The sequence below is a fragment of the Odocoileus virginianus genome, unplaced genomic scaffold (assembly GCF_023699985.2).
Source record: "Odocoileus virginianus isolate 20LAN1187 ecotype Illinois unplaced genomic scaffold, Ovbor_1.2 Unplaced_Contig_159, whole genome shotgun sequence".
Taxonomy (NCBI): Eukaryota; Metazoa; Chordata; class Mammalia; order Artiodactyla; family Cervidae; genus Odocoileus; species Odocoileus virginianus.
In genome coordinates this window covers 6,709-22,711 of record NW_027224476.1, presented here as the reverse complement: position 1 = coordinate 22,711, position 16,003 = coordinate 6,709, and the positions used below count along the sequence as shown (strand labels likewise).

General features: G+C 40.4%; 1 long non-coding RNA gene across 1 annotated transcript; it reads left to right on the top strand.

Annotated features, from left to right (window-relative positions):
* The first annotated feature begins 195 nt into the window (after positions 1-195).
* On the top strand, positions 196-15,571 carry LOC139034272 (uncharacterized). Its single transcript, XR_011486678.1, has 2 exons — positions 196-1,655; positions 10,444-15,571. It is a non-coding gene; the product is annotated as an uncharacterized lncRNA (long non-coding RNA).
* The last annotated feature ends 432 nt before the right edge of the window (positions 15,572-16,003 follow it).

Here is a 16,003-nt window from a genome sequence, read left to right as displayed (position 1 = left end):
CTCAACATTCAGAAAACTAAGATCATGGCATCCGGTCCCATTACTTCATGGCAAATAGATGGGGAAACAGTGGAAACAGTGTCAGACTTTATTTTGGGGGGCTCCAAAATCACTGCAGATGGTGACTACAGCCATGAAATTAAAAGATGCTTACTCCTGTGGAAGGAAAGTTATGACCAACCTAGATAGCATATTAAAAAGCAGAGACATTACTTTGCCAACAAAGGTCTGTCTGGTCAAGGCTATGGTTTTTCCATTGGTCATGTATGGATGTGAGAGTTGGACTGTGAAGAAAGCTGAGCACCGAAAAGTTGATGCTTTTGAATTGTGGTCTTGGAGAAGACTCTTGAGAGTCCCTTGGACTGCAAGGAGATCCAACCAGTCCATCCTAAAGGAGATCAGTCCTGGGTGTTCATTGGAAGGACTGATGCTGAAGCTGAACTCCAATACTTTGGCCACCTCATGCGAAGAGTTGACTCATTGGAAAAGACCCTGATGCTGGGAGGGGTTGAGGGCAGGAGGAGAAGGGGATGACAGAGGATGAGATGGCGGGATTACATCAATGGCTCCGTGGACATGAGTTTGAGTAAACTCAGGGAGTTGGTGATGGACAGGGAGGCCTGGCGTGCTGCGATTCATGGGGTCGCACAGTTGGATATGACAACTGATTGAACTGAACTGAACTGATGAATTGGTTAGGTCCAAGAAAGTACAAAATATGAAGTATAATCTTAATTGTTTTACTGGGGGATTTATTTAGTTATAATGATGTTAAAATGAATATTCTAACAGTCAAAATTCGTGGTGTAAATATATCGGAGAATTGGACTAAGGGGATTTGTGTGTGTTTATTTTGAATGAGGTGGGGATGGAGATATAAATTCTCTACTCTCATACCAATAAATCAGATAGTTTTTAAAAAATTGTAAATAAGAAATAAAGACAGAGAATCATAATTTAGAAACAGGACGTGAATTTCTAAAAGAAACTGCTAAAATACTGAAAGTGGTGCCATTTGTTAATTGGAGGATGAAGTGAGCACCATTGCAAATTGCACACACATAATACACAACACAAAACAGATATATTATAATTTAACTTTTTAACCCATATCGTTTTGATATAAAATTAATATGTAATTCTTGTTTTTTTCTTCAAGGGCTATAATTTCTTGACTTTATGTTCTGTTTATATTTGAAACATTTCATCATTTCTCTTTGTTTTATCATGTATGCTAATACATAGGTATGTATAGATGTATCTTAAGCCTCGTTTGTAAGAGACTTATGTGAGAGACATATGTGTATTATGGCCATTATCTCTCTATATTGGATGTATTCTGGGCATATAGTTTATGTGTATATGATGCTGGGACACCTTCATAATGCCTCACATATCTGATTTGGTATGGAAATGTGGTGTGCATTTTCCTCTTCCTCCATCATTCTTACTTACCTCTTATCAGCTAAGGTCCAGGAAGAGATTGACTGTATGATTGGCAGACACTGGAGCCCCTGCATACAGGACAGAAGCCACATGCCCTACATGGATGCTGTGGTACATGAGATCCAGAGATATATTGACTTGATATCCCCACCAACCTGCCCCATGCAGTGACCCATGACATTAAATTCAGAAACTACCTCATCCCCAAGGTAAGATTCCTTTCTCTTATAGTGACCTTAGTGGTCTTGAAGTTCTTATTTACATAGTATGGGTACAAACCTCGACGAACACAAGGTGAGAGAAGTAAAAATAATCATATGTGTGGTGGCTTAATGGGTTGTGTGTTGTTTCCAGTTTAGTCTGTAAAGCTTTATAACAGATTTGACAGGTAGCAGTGCAAGACTTCTACAATTTTTCTGTTTCTTTTATATTGTTTGACTAACAATTGCTGTCCACATTTCCAAATGAATGTTAGTATCAATTTGTCAAAACACTCCGCTGGACTTTTTTATTGGGTGCCATTTTAAGTCAATTTGGAAAGATTTAATATCAATAAGGGAGTCCATGGTGGCTAAGCTGGTAAAGAATCTGCCCACAATGTGGGATACCTAGATTTGATCCATGAGACAGGATGCTCCCCTGGAAAAAGGAATGACAACCCACTCCAGTATTCTTGCCTGGAGAATCCCATGGACAGAGAAGCCTGGCAGGCTACAGTCCATGAGGTCACAGAGTCGGACACAACTGAGTGACTCACACACACACACACATAGATATAATGGTCATCTGAATTAAATTCACCCATTCAGGTCCATTTTAGTTCACTGATTCCTAAAATGTCAATGAAGGCCTGGCCTGCATGGAGCTCTTTTTATTCCTGACCACAATTTTACAAAAATTTACCTTGAAATCTGTGGTTGATCCAAAGGACATTGACACCACCCCAGTTGTCAATGGGTTATTTTTTGTGTCACCTCCTTACCATCTCTGTTTCATTCCTGTGTGAAGAATGTTAGATCATCTGGCTTCTTTGGTGATGTCTTCAACTCCCTCTCATTTGCAGCATCATTCATCTGCTTTCTATCATCTTTTCTGAGAGTGCCTGCTCTGACCTCTCCTCATTCATTGTGCAATTTCACTGCAGAAATATATGTTCTCTTCTTCATACTCTGTAACATCTGTATTGGCCACTACTTTTGTAAATAAAATGTTGGGTCGTTTCTATGTGCATAGTACTATGTGAAAATCTATGTGTGTGTTAATCACTCAGTAGCATCTGACTCTTTGCCACTCCAAGGGCCATAGCCCATTAGGCTCCTCTATCCATGGAATTCTCCAGATAAGAATACTGGAGTGGGTAGTCAGTCAGTCCCTTCTCCAGGGGACCTTCCATACAAAATTTAAAAAGAAGACTTGTGTGTATAAATGCAGAGCTATTTCTGCTATGTATATTCCTAATAAAACTCAAGAAACTTAGAGATACCAAAGGAACTTTTCATGCAAAGATAGGCACTATAAAGGGCAGAAATGGTATGGACCTAACAGAAGCAGAAGATATGAAGAAGAGGTGGCAAGAATACACAGAAGAACTATACAAAAAATATCTTCATGACCCAGATAATCATGATGATGATCATTCATCTAGAGCCAGACATCCTGCAATGTGAAGTCAAGTGGGCCTTAGGAAGCATCACTATGAACAAAGCTAGTGGAGGTGATAGAATTCCCAATTGAGCTATTTCAAATCCTAAAAGATGATGCTGTGAAAGTGCTGCACCCAATATGCCAGAAAATTTGGAAAACTCAGCCTTGGCCACAATACTGGAAAAGGTCAGTTTTCATTCCAATCCCAAAGAAAGGCAATTCCAGAGAATATTCAAACTACTGCACAAATGCACTTATGTCACGCTAGGAAAATAATTGGAGAAGGCAATGGCAACCCTTTCCAGTACTCTTGCCTGGAAAATCCCTTGGACAGAGGAGCCTGGTAGGCTGCAGTCCATGGGATTGCTAAGAGTTGGACATGACTGAATGACTTCACTTTCACTTTTCACTTTCATGCATTGGAGCAGGAAATGTCAACCCACTCCAGTGTTCTTGCCTGGAGAATCCCAGGGATGGTGGAGCCTGGTGGGCTGCTGTCTATGGGGTTGCACAGAGTTGGACACGACTGAAGTGACTCAGTAACAGCAGCAGCAGGAACGTGATGTTCAAAATTCTCCAAGCCAGGCTTCAACAGTATGTCACCTGTGAACTTCCAGATGTTCAAGCTGGATTTAGAAAAGGTAGAGGAACTAGAGATCAAATTGCCAACATCAGTTGGATCATCAAAAAAGCAAGAGAGTTCCAGAAAAACATCTACTTCTGCTTTATTGACTATGCCAAAGCCTTTGACTCTGTGGATCACAACAAACTGTGGGAAATTCTTCAAGAGATGAGAATACCAGACCACCTGACCTGCCTCCTGAGAAATCTGTATGCAGATCAAGAAGCAATAGTTAGAACTGGGCATGGAACAATAGACTGGTTCCAAATCAGGAAAAGAGTACATCAAGGCTGTAAATTGTCTCTGCTTATTTAACTTATATGCAGAGTACATCATGAGAAATGCTGGACTGGATGAAACACAAGCTGAAATCAAGATTGCCAGGAGAAATATCAATAACCTCAGATATGCAGATGACACCACCCTTATGGCAGAAAGTGAAGAAAAACTAAAGAGCCTCTTGATGAAAGTGAAAGAAGAGAGTGAAAAAGTTGGTTTAAAGCTCAACATTCAAAAAACTAAGATCATGGCATCTGGTTCCATCACTGCATTTCAAATAGATGGGAAAACAGTGGAAACAGTGGCTGACTTTATTTTGGGGGGCTCCAAAATCACTGCAGATTCTGGCTGTGAAATTAAAAGATGTTTACTCCTTGGAAGGAAAGTTATGAGCAACAAAGACAGCATATTAAAAAGCAGAGACATTACTTTGCCAAAAAGTTCCATGTAGTAAAGGCTATAGTTTTTCCAGTAGTCATGTACGGACGTGAGAGTTGGACTATAAAGAAAGTTGAGTGCCAAAGAATTGATGCTTTTGAACTGTGGTGTTGGAGAAGACACTTGAGAATTCCTTGGACTGCAAGGAGATCCAACCAGTTCATCCTAAAGGAGATCATTGAATGAGAGTTCATTGAATTACTGATGTTGAAGCCAAAACTCCAAACTTTGGCCACCTGACACGAAGAACTGACTCACTGGAAAAGACCCTGATGCTGGGAAATATTGAAGGCTGAAGGAGAATGGGATGACAGAGCATGAGATAGTTGGATGGCATCAAATAATCTATGGACATGAGTTTGGGTAAACTCCAGGAATTGGTGATGGACAGAGAGGTCTGGTGTGCTGCAGTCCAAGGGATTGCAAGGAGTCTGACATGACTGAGCAACTGAACTAAACTGAACTGAATGATTCGTTTATTTTATTTATCTTCTTAAAGAATCAGCTTTTAGTTTTCTTGATTTTTGTTATCATCTCCTTTTTTCTTTTTTATTTATTTCTGTCCTAATTTTTATGACTTCTTTCCTTCTACTACCCCTGGGGTTCTTCATTTCTTCTTTTTCTAGTTGCTTTTGGTGTAAAGCTAGGATATTGATTTTATTTTTCTCTTGTTTCTTGAGGCAAACATGTATTGCTATGAACTTTGCCCTTAGCACTGCTTTTACTGAATCTCTTAGGTTGCTGTGTTTGCATTTTCATTCGTTCCTATGCATATTTTGATTTCTTCTGTGATTTTTTGGTTATTCAGAAGTGTGTTGTTTAGCCTCCGTATATTTTAATTTTTAATAGCTTTTTTCCTGTCGTTGACAGCTAATCTTACTGCATTGCGATCAGAAAAGATGCTTGGAATGATTTCAATTTTTTGAATTTACCAAGGCTAGATTTATGCCCCAGGATGTGATCTATCCTGGAGAAGCTTCCATGTGTACTTGAGTAACATGTGAAATTCATTGTTTTGGGGTGAAATGTCCTATAGATGTCAATTAGGTCTAACTGGCCCATTGTATCATTTAAAGTTTGTGATTCCTTGCTAATTTTCTGTTTAGTTGATCTATCCATAGGTGTGAGTGGGATATTCAAATCTCCCACTATTATTGTGTTACTGTTAATTTCCCCTTTTGTACCTGTTACCATTTGCCTTACATATTGCGGAGCTCCTATGTTGGGTGCATATATATTTATAATTTTCATAGCTTCTTGGATTGATCCTTTGATCATTATGTAGTGTCCTTCTTTGTCTCTTTTCACAGCCTTTGTTTTAAAGTCTATTTTATCTGATATGAGTATTGCTACTCCTGCTTTCTTTTGGTCTCTATTTGCATGGAATATCTTTTTCCAGCCCTTCACTTTCAGTCTGTATGTGTCCCTTGTTTCAAGGTGGGTCTCTTGTAGACAGCATATATAGGGGTCTTGTTTTTGTATCCATTCAGCCAGTCTTTGTCTTTTGGTTGGGGCATTCAACCCATTTACATTTAAGGTAATTATTGATAAGTATGATCCCATTGCCATTTACTTTGTTGTTTTGGGTTCGAGTTTATACACATTTTCTGTGTTTCCTGTCTAGAGAAGATCCTTTAGCATTTGTTGAAGAGCTGGTTTGGTGGTGCTAAATTCTCTCAGCTTTTGCTTGTCTGTAAAGCTTTTGATTTCTCCTTCATATTTGAATGAGATTCCTTGCTGGGTATAGTAATCTGGGTTATAGGCTTTTCTCTTTCATCACTTTAAGTATGTCCTGCCATTCCCTTCTGGCCTGAAGGGTTTCTATTGAAAGATCAGCTGTTATCCTTATGGGAATCCCCTTGTGAGTTATTTGTTGCTTTTCCCTTGGTGCTTTTAATATTTGCTCTTTTTGTTTGATCTTTGTTAATTTGAATAATATGTGTCTTCAGGTGTTTCACCTTGGATTTACCCTGTTTGGGACTCTCTGGGTTTCTTGGACTTGGGTGGCTATTTCCTTTCCCATTGTAGGGAAATTTTCAACTATTTCCTCCTCAAGTATTTTCTCATGGCCTTTCTTTTTGTCTTCTTCTTCTGGGACTCCTACGATTTGAATATTTGGGCATTTGACATTGTCCCAGAGGTCTCTAAGGTTGTCTTCATTTCTTTTAATTTTTTTTTTCTTTTTTCCTCTCTGCTTCATTTATTTCCACTATTCTATCTTCCACCTCACTTATCCTGTCTTCTGCCTCAGTTATTCTACTGTTGGTTCCCTCCAGAGTGCTTTTGATCTCAGTTATTGCATTATTAATTATTGATTGACTCTTTTTTTATTTCTTCTCAGTCCTTGTTAAACATGTCTTTCATCTTCTCAGTTCTTGTCTCCAGACTATTTATCTGTAACTCCATTTTTTCCCCAAGATTTTCGATCATTTTTACTATCATTATTCTGAATTCTTTTTTAGGTAGACTCCCTATCTCCTTCTCTTTTGTTTGGCTTGGTGGGCATTTATCATGTTCCTTTACCTGCTGAATATTTCTCTGCCTTTTCATCTTGTTTAGATTGCTGTGTTTGGGGTGGCCTTTCTGTATGCTGGAAGTTTGTGGTTCCTCTTTATTGTGGAGGTTGCTCCCTGTGGGTGGGGTTGGATGAGTGGCTTGTCAAGGTTTCCTGGTTAGGGAAGCTTGCATCAGTGTTCTGGTGGGTGGAGCTGGATCTCTTCTCTCTGGAGTTCAATGAAGTGTCCAGTAGTGAGTTCTGAGGTGTCTATGGGTTTGGTTTGACTTTTGGCCACCTGTATTTTAATGCTCAGGGTTATGTTCCTGCATTTCTGGGGAATTCATTTGGTGTGTCTTGCTCTAGAACTTGTTGGCTCGGGTGGAGCTTGATTTCAGTGTAGGTAGGGAGTCTTTTGGATGAGCTTTGTTGATTAATGTTCCTTGGAGTCAGGAGTTTTCTGGTGTTCTGAAGTTTTGGATGTAAGCCTCCTGCCTGTGGCTTTCAGTCTTATTCTTACAGTAGCCTCAAGACTTCATCCATACAGCACAGATGATAAAACATCTTGGTTAATGGTGAAAAGATTCTCTATAGTGAGGGACACCCAGAGGGGTTTGCAGGGTTACATGGAGAAGAGAAGAGGGAGGAGGGAGATAGAGGTGACCAGGAGGAGAACAGGAGGAGTCAAAAGGGGAGAAAGCAATTCTAGCCAATAGTCAATCCCTATGTGCTCTCCACAGTCTGGAACACTCAGAGAGGTTCATGGAGTTACATAGAGAAGAGAAAAGGGAGGAGGGTAGATAGAGGTGGCCAGGAGGAGAAGAGTGGGAGTGAAAAGGGGAGTGACCAATCTTGCCAGTAATCATTTCCCTAAGTATTCTCCACAGCCTGAAACACACAGAAAGATTCACAGAGTTAAGTAGAGAACAGAAGTGGGAGGGAGCTGATAGAGGTGACCTGTGGGAGAAAAAGGAGAATCAAAAGGGGAGAGAGCAATCAAGCCAGTAATCACACCTTTAAGTAAAAATGAGTACTGAAGATAGATTTTTAAAGGTACAAAATTGATATCAAATACCAAAAAGCAAAGATTAAAAATCTATAGTAGAGGTTAGACTCTCAAAAGTACAATATTAAAAATACAAAACAAAATCCATTACAAAAATTATAAAAATAATATATATGAAATATGCTTTAAAATAGGGCCTTTTTTTGCAAGGTAATAGTAACTTATAAAACTGAAAACTAAAGGAACAATAAAGAGTCAAAAATAAGGCAATTAAAAATGACAATAATAAAATATATCTAGTAATTTCTCTGGAGCTATTGAGGGCAGTGTGGGGTCAGTTCAGTTTCAAATAGACCCTTGTTCCATCTTATACTTCTTCTCAAGATCTATAGGCCCCTTCCAATGCTTAGTCAATGCTAACTACAGGGTTTTAATCTGTTGCAACTGTCACTTCCAGAGCAGTTCCCTCTTCTTTGTTTATTTTGGCTTCCTCTGTTTGCAAGTCTCTTCAGTGTCTAATTTCCTTTCTGACCCAAGGGGGCGGGGAGGTCACTTATTTAGCCTCACTTATTCAGTTGTACTGTGAGGAGGGAGCAACACTGCAAACAAATATCACTGGCATGTGTGGGCAGTGCTTGCAGTGTATGAACCACACTGGGCTTGCCCAGCTCTTGGGGTCTGTGCTTTCCTGGTCTACACTGCTCAGGCTCCAGGTTGCTCTGCAGGGGAACTGTCCAAAGCAGGCCCTGGGTTTCATGCACTTCCCAGGTCTAAGCTGCTCAGATTCAGGTTCTCGGGTACTCCACAAAGGCACAGACTCGGTTGGGCCTGCATTTTGTGCCCTTCCCAGTTCCGAGCTGCTCAGGCGACCATGTGCTTGGCAAATGCACTGTCCCAGGTGGGCTGTGCATCTTAATCACCTCCCTAGTCCTGGCCACTTGGTATCCTGGGTGTACCCAAGCACCGTTTCAGGTGTGCTGTGTGTCTCCTCTGGTGAGCTGATCTCAGGCTGTGACCCTCCTGGCAGGTTTCAACTATCTAGGATCCCAGGAAGACTTTGTTAGCGACTGGGAGCCTGCTCACAGCTTGGTGGTTTGCAATTTAGCCATCTTGGGCTGAGATTGCCCCTCGCCTTCCAGCTCTGGCTGTCACTGGTGGGGGCATGGGCTGGTCCTCAGCTGGCTAGCTCTCCTTTGGTATTCGCTCAATCCTTTGTTCTGTGAGCAGGCCAGACTGAGCTTTTCACAATAAGTTCTCTCTCTCTCTCTTTTCCCCCTCTCTCTGCAATCTTACAGTTTGGGTTGCTATCTCACGTTAGCTCCCTCAGATTGTCCTCAGGGCATTCAGGCCTGGTCCTTACCCTAAGCATGCAACCCGCACCTCCCTGTTCAGCCCCGCTTGCTGGTGGTGGATGCGAGCGTCTGGGCTACTTTTCCGCTGGGAGTTGTGGTTAGGTATGTATTCTGTGGGTTTTTTTTTTTTTTTCCTCCCAGTTATGTTGCCCTCTGAGATTCCAAAACTCCCCACAGACCCGCCAGTGAGAGGGTTTCCTGGTGTTTGGAAACCTCCTCCTTCACAAATCCCCTCCCAGGATGGGTCTCTGTCCCTAACTTTTTTGTCTATCTTTTTGTCTTTTATATTTTGTCCTACCTTCTTTCAAAGAGAATGGGCTGCCTTTCTGGGTGCCTGGTGTCCTCTGCCAGGGTTCAGAAGTTGTTTTGTGGAATGTGCTCAGCATTCAAATGATCTTTTGATGAATTTGTGGGGGAGAAAATGGTCTCCCTGTCCTATTCCTCTGCCATCTTAGGACACCGCCCCCATTTTAGGAGTTTTATGGTCCTATTCTTACATTTATGTCTTTAATCCATTATGAGTTTATTTTTGTATATTTTCTCATGGTATAATGAGAGGTAACATAACAACTTCATTTTTGTTATTTTTAATTGATTTAATAGAACATTTGAAAATATAGCAATAATGTAGTTTGTGAATATATCTTAGGAAAACTGAGATGAATGAAAAAAAATGATACAAGTAAGGGGACAGAACTCTTAGACATATTCTGTTACAAGGTAATTGTACTTCCTATAAAACAGTATTGGACTATTTTAAAGTGAACCTGGATTAATTGTAAATGTATATTGAAAAGTCTAGCATGCGTGCACATGGGCTGTCACTTCAGTCATGTCTGACTGTTTGTGACCCATGGACTGTAGCCTGCCTGGCTCCTCTGTCCATGAGGTTCTCTGGGCAAGACTATTAGAGTGGGTTGCCATGCCCTCCTCCAGGGGATCTTCCTGATCCAGGGATTGAATCCACATCTTAAGTCCCCTACATTGGCAGGTGGGTTCTTTACCACTGAACCACTAGGGGAGCCCTAGGGAAACCATCAAAAAAGAAGTAAGAAAACAGGTATAAGTAATCAGAAAAGACAGAGGATGAGAGATGTCAGCAGCATTATGACTTAAAATGTTCCTCCTTCCTCTCCCCCACTTTAACAACAACCATTTAAAGATCTATCCATGAAGAAAATGCATCAGTGGGAACTGTGGAGTCACCTGTGCCCCTGAAAATAAACAGACCTCAGTAAGGGCTGGCAATGCAAAGGAATGAGTGAAACTGCCCCATTACCTCTTGCTGCATCAGGGTAAAAATATGGAGAGTGCTGACCTTGGCAGATATCCACAATGAGAAGGAATTTCTAGAAGTCTTGTGTGTCTGAGGGACAATTAAAGCATGGTATCAGAGCAGGAAGGATATGAGTTTAGATGCAGTGAAGACAGAAGAACTCCATCATACACCCTTCCCCTAAGGGCAGAGGAACAAGAGATCAAATTGCCAGCATCCACTGAATCATCAAAAAAAACAAGAGAGTTCCAGAAAAACATCTATTTCTGCTTTATTGACTATGCCAAAGTCTTTGAATGTGTGGATCACAGTAAACTGTGGAAAATTATGAAAGAGATGGAAATACCAGATCACCTGACCTGCCTCTTGAGAAACCTATATGCAGATCAGGAAGCAACATTTAGAACTGGACATGGAACAACAGACTGGTTCCAAGTAGCAAAAGGAGGACATCAAGGCTGTATATTGTCACCCTGCTTATTTAACTTATATGCAGAGTACATCATGAGAAACACCGGGCTGGAGGAAGCACAAGCTAGAATCAAGATTTCCAGGAGAAATATCAATAACCTCAGATATGCAGATGACACCACCCTTATGGCAGAAAGTGAAAAGAACTAAAGAGCCTCTTGTTGTCAGTGAAAGAGGAGAGTGAAAAATTTGGTGTAAACTCAACATTCAGAAAACTAAGATCATGGAATCCGGTCTCATCACTTCATGGCAAATAGATGGGGAAACAGTGGAAACAGTGGCTGACTTTATTTTTTGGGCTCCAAAATCACTGCAGATGGTGATTGCAGCCATGAAATTAAAAGACACTTACTCCTTGGAAGGAAAGTTATGACCAACCTAGACAGTATATTAAACAGAAGAGACATCATTTTGTCAACAAAAGTCCACCTAGTCAAGGCTATGGTTTTTACAGTGATCATGTATGGATGTGAGTGTTGGACTATAAAGAAATAGAGCACTGAAGAATGGATACTTTTGAACTGTGGTGTTGGAGGAGACTCTTGAAAGTCCCTTGGGCTTCAAGGAGATCCAACCAGTTCATCCTAAAGGAGATCAGTCCTGGGTGTTCATTGGAAGGACTGATGCTGAAGCTGAAGCTCCAATACTTTGGCCACCTCATGCAAAGAGTTGACTCATTGGAAAAGACCCTGATGCTGGGAAAGATTGAGGGCAGGAGGAGAAGGGGACGACAGAGGATGAGATGGTTGGATGGCCTCACTGACTCAATGGACATGGGTTTGGGTGGACTCTGGAGTTGATGATGGACAAGGAGGCCTGGTGTGCTACGGTTCATGGGGTCGCAAAAAAGTCAGACACGACTGAGTGACTAAACTGAACTGAACTTTCCCCACTGCCAGAGATTGAGCTGTGTGGTGGCACTGTCCTCTCCTGTGGAGAAGGTGGAAAGCAGTGAGTGAGTGCCTGGCCACCTTAGCTGTGTGGGATGCAGCTGGCTAAACTCATTTCTTTCCAGCAGCAACCAGAGTACTACAGCAGGACTCCCATGACCAGGGGCAGAAAAGCAGGTAAGAATTTCAGAGGCTGTTACGGGGGACACAGCCCTGCTGACTGCTTATGACTTCAGCAGGGAGTCTGCCCACAAGCCTCTGGCGTTGCCTCACATTGAGGACCTCCCCAAAAGGTCTGCAGGCACTACCCCTGCCTGAAGTGCTAAATCCAGTACTTGCCCACTATGGTTGGATACTAATGTTTGTTGTCTATTGCAGTGGTGCGGGCAGATCTAGCCATCAGAGTACTCTCAGGAAATCAGACCAGAGTGTGTTGGACAAGTGAGAAACTATAAAATGGAGCTTTAGTCCTATCTTCTGGAAAACAGAAAAGAGGTCCCACCAGCAAGTCTGGTTAGTTTTAAGAACAAGAGAAAACACAGAAGATTAAGAATTCTGCCATAAGAGAAAGCAAAGAAAGAATGTGAGTTTTCAGTACAAAACCTAGGACACCTCAGATAGAGAAACACCAATAAATAATACCACTATCTGTAGACAACCAGTTAAGATTTAAGAAGGTGTCTGCTATTTCAAATGTGAAAGGGACAAAACAAAACTACAAGAACATGAAAAATGAAGGCAACAGGCCATTGCCAAAAGAAATCGATTCTCTAACAACTACAGAGAAGGCACTGGCGACCCACTCCAGTACTCTTGCCTGGAAAATCCCATGGATGGAGGAGCCTGGTAGGCTGCAGTCCATGGGGTTGCTAAGAGTCAGACATGACTGAGTGACTTCATTTTCACTTTTCACTTTCATGCATTGGAGAAGGAAATGGCAACCCACTCCAGTGTTCTTGCCTGGAGAATCCCAGGGACAGGGGAGCCTGATGGGCTGCCGTCCTTGGGTCGCACAGAGTCGGACACGACTGATGCAACTTAGCAGCAGCAGCAGCTAACAACTAAGCACAAGTTCATGTACTATTATGATCTAGTCACTAAAGAATTCAGTATAGCTGTTTGGAGAACAGCAAATAAAATTCAGGAATATATAAAAAGATTTATAGTCTATGACCAAGTGGGATTTACTTTATGTATGCAAGATTGACCCATCGTTTGGATCAATTAAGGTTCAATAGCAACAGGTTAAAGAAGAGAAATCAACATGATCATGCCAATAGATGTAGAAAGCAATTTGGCAAAATCAAAGTCATTCAGGATAAAACTTCTCTGGAAAGCTGGAATAAGGAGGGAACTTCCTTGAGTTGATAAACAGCAGTACACTTACATGCAAAAAAAAAAAAAAAAGGTTTACACACAGATGTTATATACTTTACAAAACTTAACTCAACAATGGATCATAGAAATCAATGTAGGATGCAAAACTTTTAAAAGACAGCATAAGGAGAAAATCCGATTACTTTGAGTTTGATGATTACCTTTTCAATACATCATTAAAATCATCATCCATTAAAGAATTGATAACTTGGATTTCATTAAACTTAAAAACTTCTGCTTTGTGAAACACACAGCCAAGGGAATAATAAGATAAACAACAGACTGGCATAGAATGTTTGCCTAATGCATATATGATTTGTGGTTGTTCCGGGACATGCTAGGCTTTCCTGTTCTTCACTATCTCCCAGAGTTTGCTCAAACTTACGTCCACTGAGTCAATGATACGATCCAACTGTTGAATCCTGTTTCACCCTTCTCCTGCCTTTAGTCTTTCCCAGCATCAGGGTCTTTTCCAGTGAGTCGGCTCTTCACATCAGGTGGCCAAAGTATTGAAGCTTCAGCTTCAGCATCAGTCCTTCCAATGAATATTCAGGGTTGATTTCCTTTAGGATTGACTGGTTTGATCTCCTTGCAGTCCAAGGGACCCTCAAGAGTCTTCTCCAGCACCACAGTTCGAAAGCATCAACACTTTGGCCCTCAGCCTTCTTTATGATTCACCTCTCACATCCATACATGACTACTGGAAAAACCATAGCTTTGACTAGACGGATCTTTTCAATATGCTATCTAGGTTTGTTACAACTTTTCTTCCAGGAGCAAGCATCTTTGAATTTCATGGCTGCAGTCACCATCTGCAGTGATTTTGGAGACCAAGAAAATAAAGTCTGTCAGTTTCCATTTGGCATGGCATCCGTTGATGCCATGATCTTCATTTTTTGAATGTTGAGTTTTAAGCCAATTTTTCACTCTCCTCTTTCACTTTCATCAAGAGGCCCATTAGTTCTTCTTCGCTTTCTGCCATTTGGGTGGCGACATCTGCATATCTGAGGTTATTGATTTTTCTTCAGGCAATCTTGATTCCAGCTTGTGATTAATCCAGTCCAACATTTCCCATGATGTATTCTGCATATAAGTTAAATAAGCAGGGAGACAATCTACAGCCTTGTCATACTCTTTTCCCAATTTTGAACTAATCAGTTGTTTCATGTCTAGCTCTAATTGTTGCTTCTTGACTCACATACAGGTTCCTTTGGAGATAGGTAAGCTGCTCTGGTATTCCTGTTTCTTTAAGGATTATCCAATTTGTTGTGATCCACATAGTCAAAGGCTTTACAGAAATAGATGTTTTTCTGGAATTCCCTTGCTTACTTGCACATGAACATTTATAGTTGCTTTATTCATATATGTATGTGTGTGAGCAAAATTATATTTATGTTTATTCATTAGCCAAGTGGTTATAGTTGCCTTATTAATAAGTTTATGTCAAAACTTGGAAACACCCAAGAAGTACTTCAATTGGTGAATGTATAAACAAACTGTGATACATCAGTGCAGTGGAATACTGTTCATTCATAGAAAGAAATGTGGTATCAAGCCATGAAAAGACATGCTGAAGTGAAAGAAACCAATGTAAAGACTTCATGCAATTATTGTCCAACTCTATAATATTCTAGAAAAGGGAAAACTTTGGAGAAAATTAAAAAATCAGTGATTATCATGGTCTTGGGCAGATGGATGGATGAATAGATGAAGTACAGATAGTTTCTAAAGCAGTGAAACTATTCTGTATGAATTAGTGGTGGATACATGTCATTACACAGTGGTCAAAATCCATAGAAGTCTCAAAATTAAGAGTGAACCCTAATGTTAGTTATGGACTTTTGGTTTATAATGTATCAATGTTGTTTCACCAACAGTGACAAATATACAACCCTGGTGAGGGTTGTTGGTGGTGGCAGAGACTGTTTTGGGTGGAGCAGGAGTGGTGTGAGAACTATGTACGTTCTGGTTAGTTTTGTTGTGAACCTAAACTGTTCTAAAAAATAAATTATGTTAATAAAAAAAAACCCTAATCCACAACTCTATTTAAACTCGTCAAACTGGTTTTCATTAGTGTGTGAGAGTGGAGGGCTTGATGTTGATGACCTTCTGATAATTTGAAAAGCAATGGGAATGTTATTTGACATGCAATGCCAATAAACTGAAAGTTGGGAAACTGGGGTTTGTAAGACAAGGTCTTGTACTAACACAGTGATGACACTTTATCTCACTGTCACCAATTGCTCTTTAGGAAAAATAAAGATTAGACTAATTGATCTCAGAGATTCCTTCTATTTCTAATTACATTTGAATCTTTCATTTCATAAAAAGAAATGAGCTTCAACAGAGGGGAAGTGGGACAGAACAAGGACACTATTTTCCCAAAGAATAAAATGATTGCTCTAGAGAAAGTAACCAAATTTGTTTGATCCAAAATAAACTGGTGTACATCTTTTACAGTATAGAGCTGTGTCAGTTAGGCAGCAAATTACTGATTCTCTTTGTCCTAAATACATATTACACAGATTCTTGGAGTCAGTAAAGTTTAAAGTTCATATACAAAACTAAACTTTTCTGACCCTCAGTTTATTCAACTGATGCTGTAATTATTAACCAAATTGATATATTTGGAAAATCATTACTAGAATGAATAACAAAATATTGAGTCATAGTACATAATCAGTAAATGCAGTGTACCTGGAGAACTG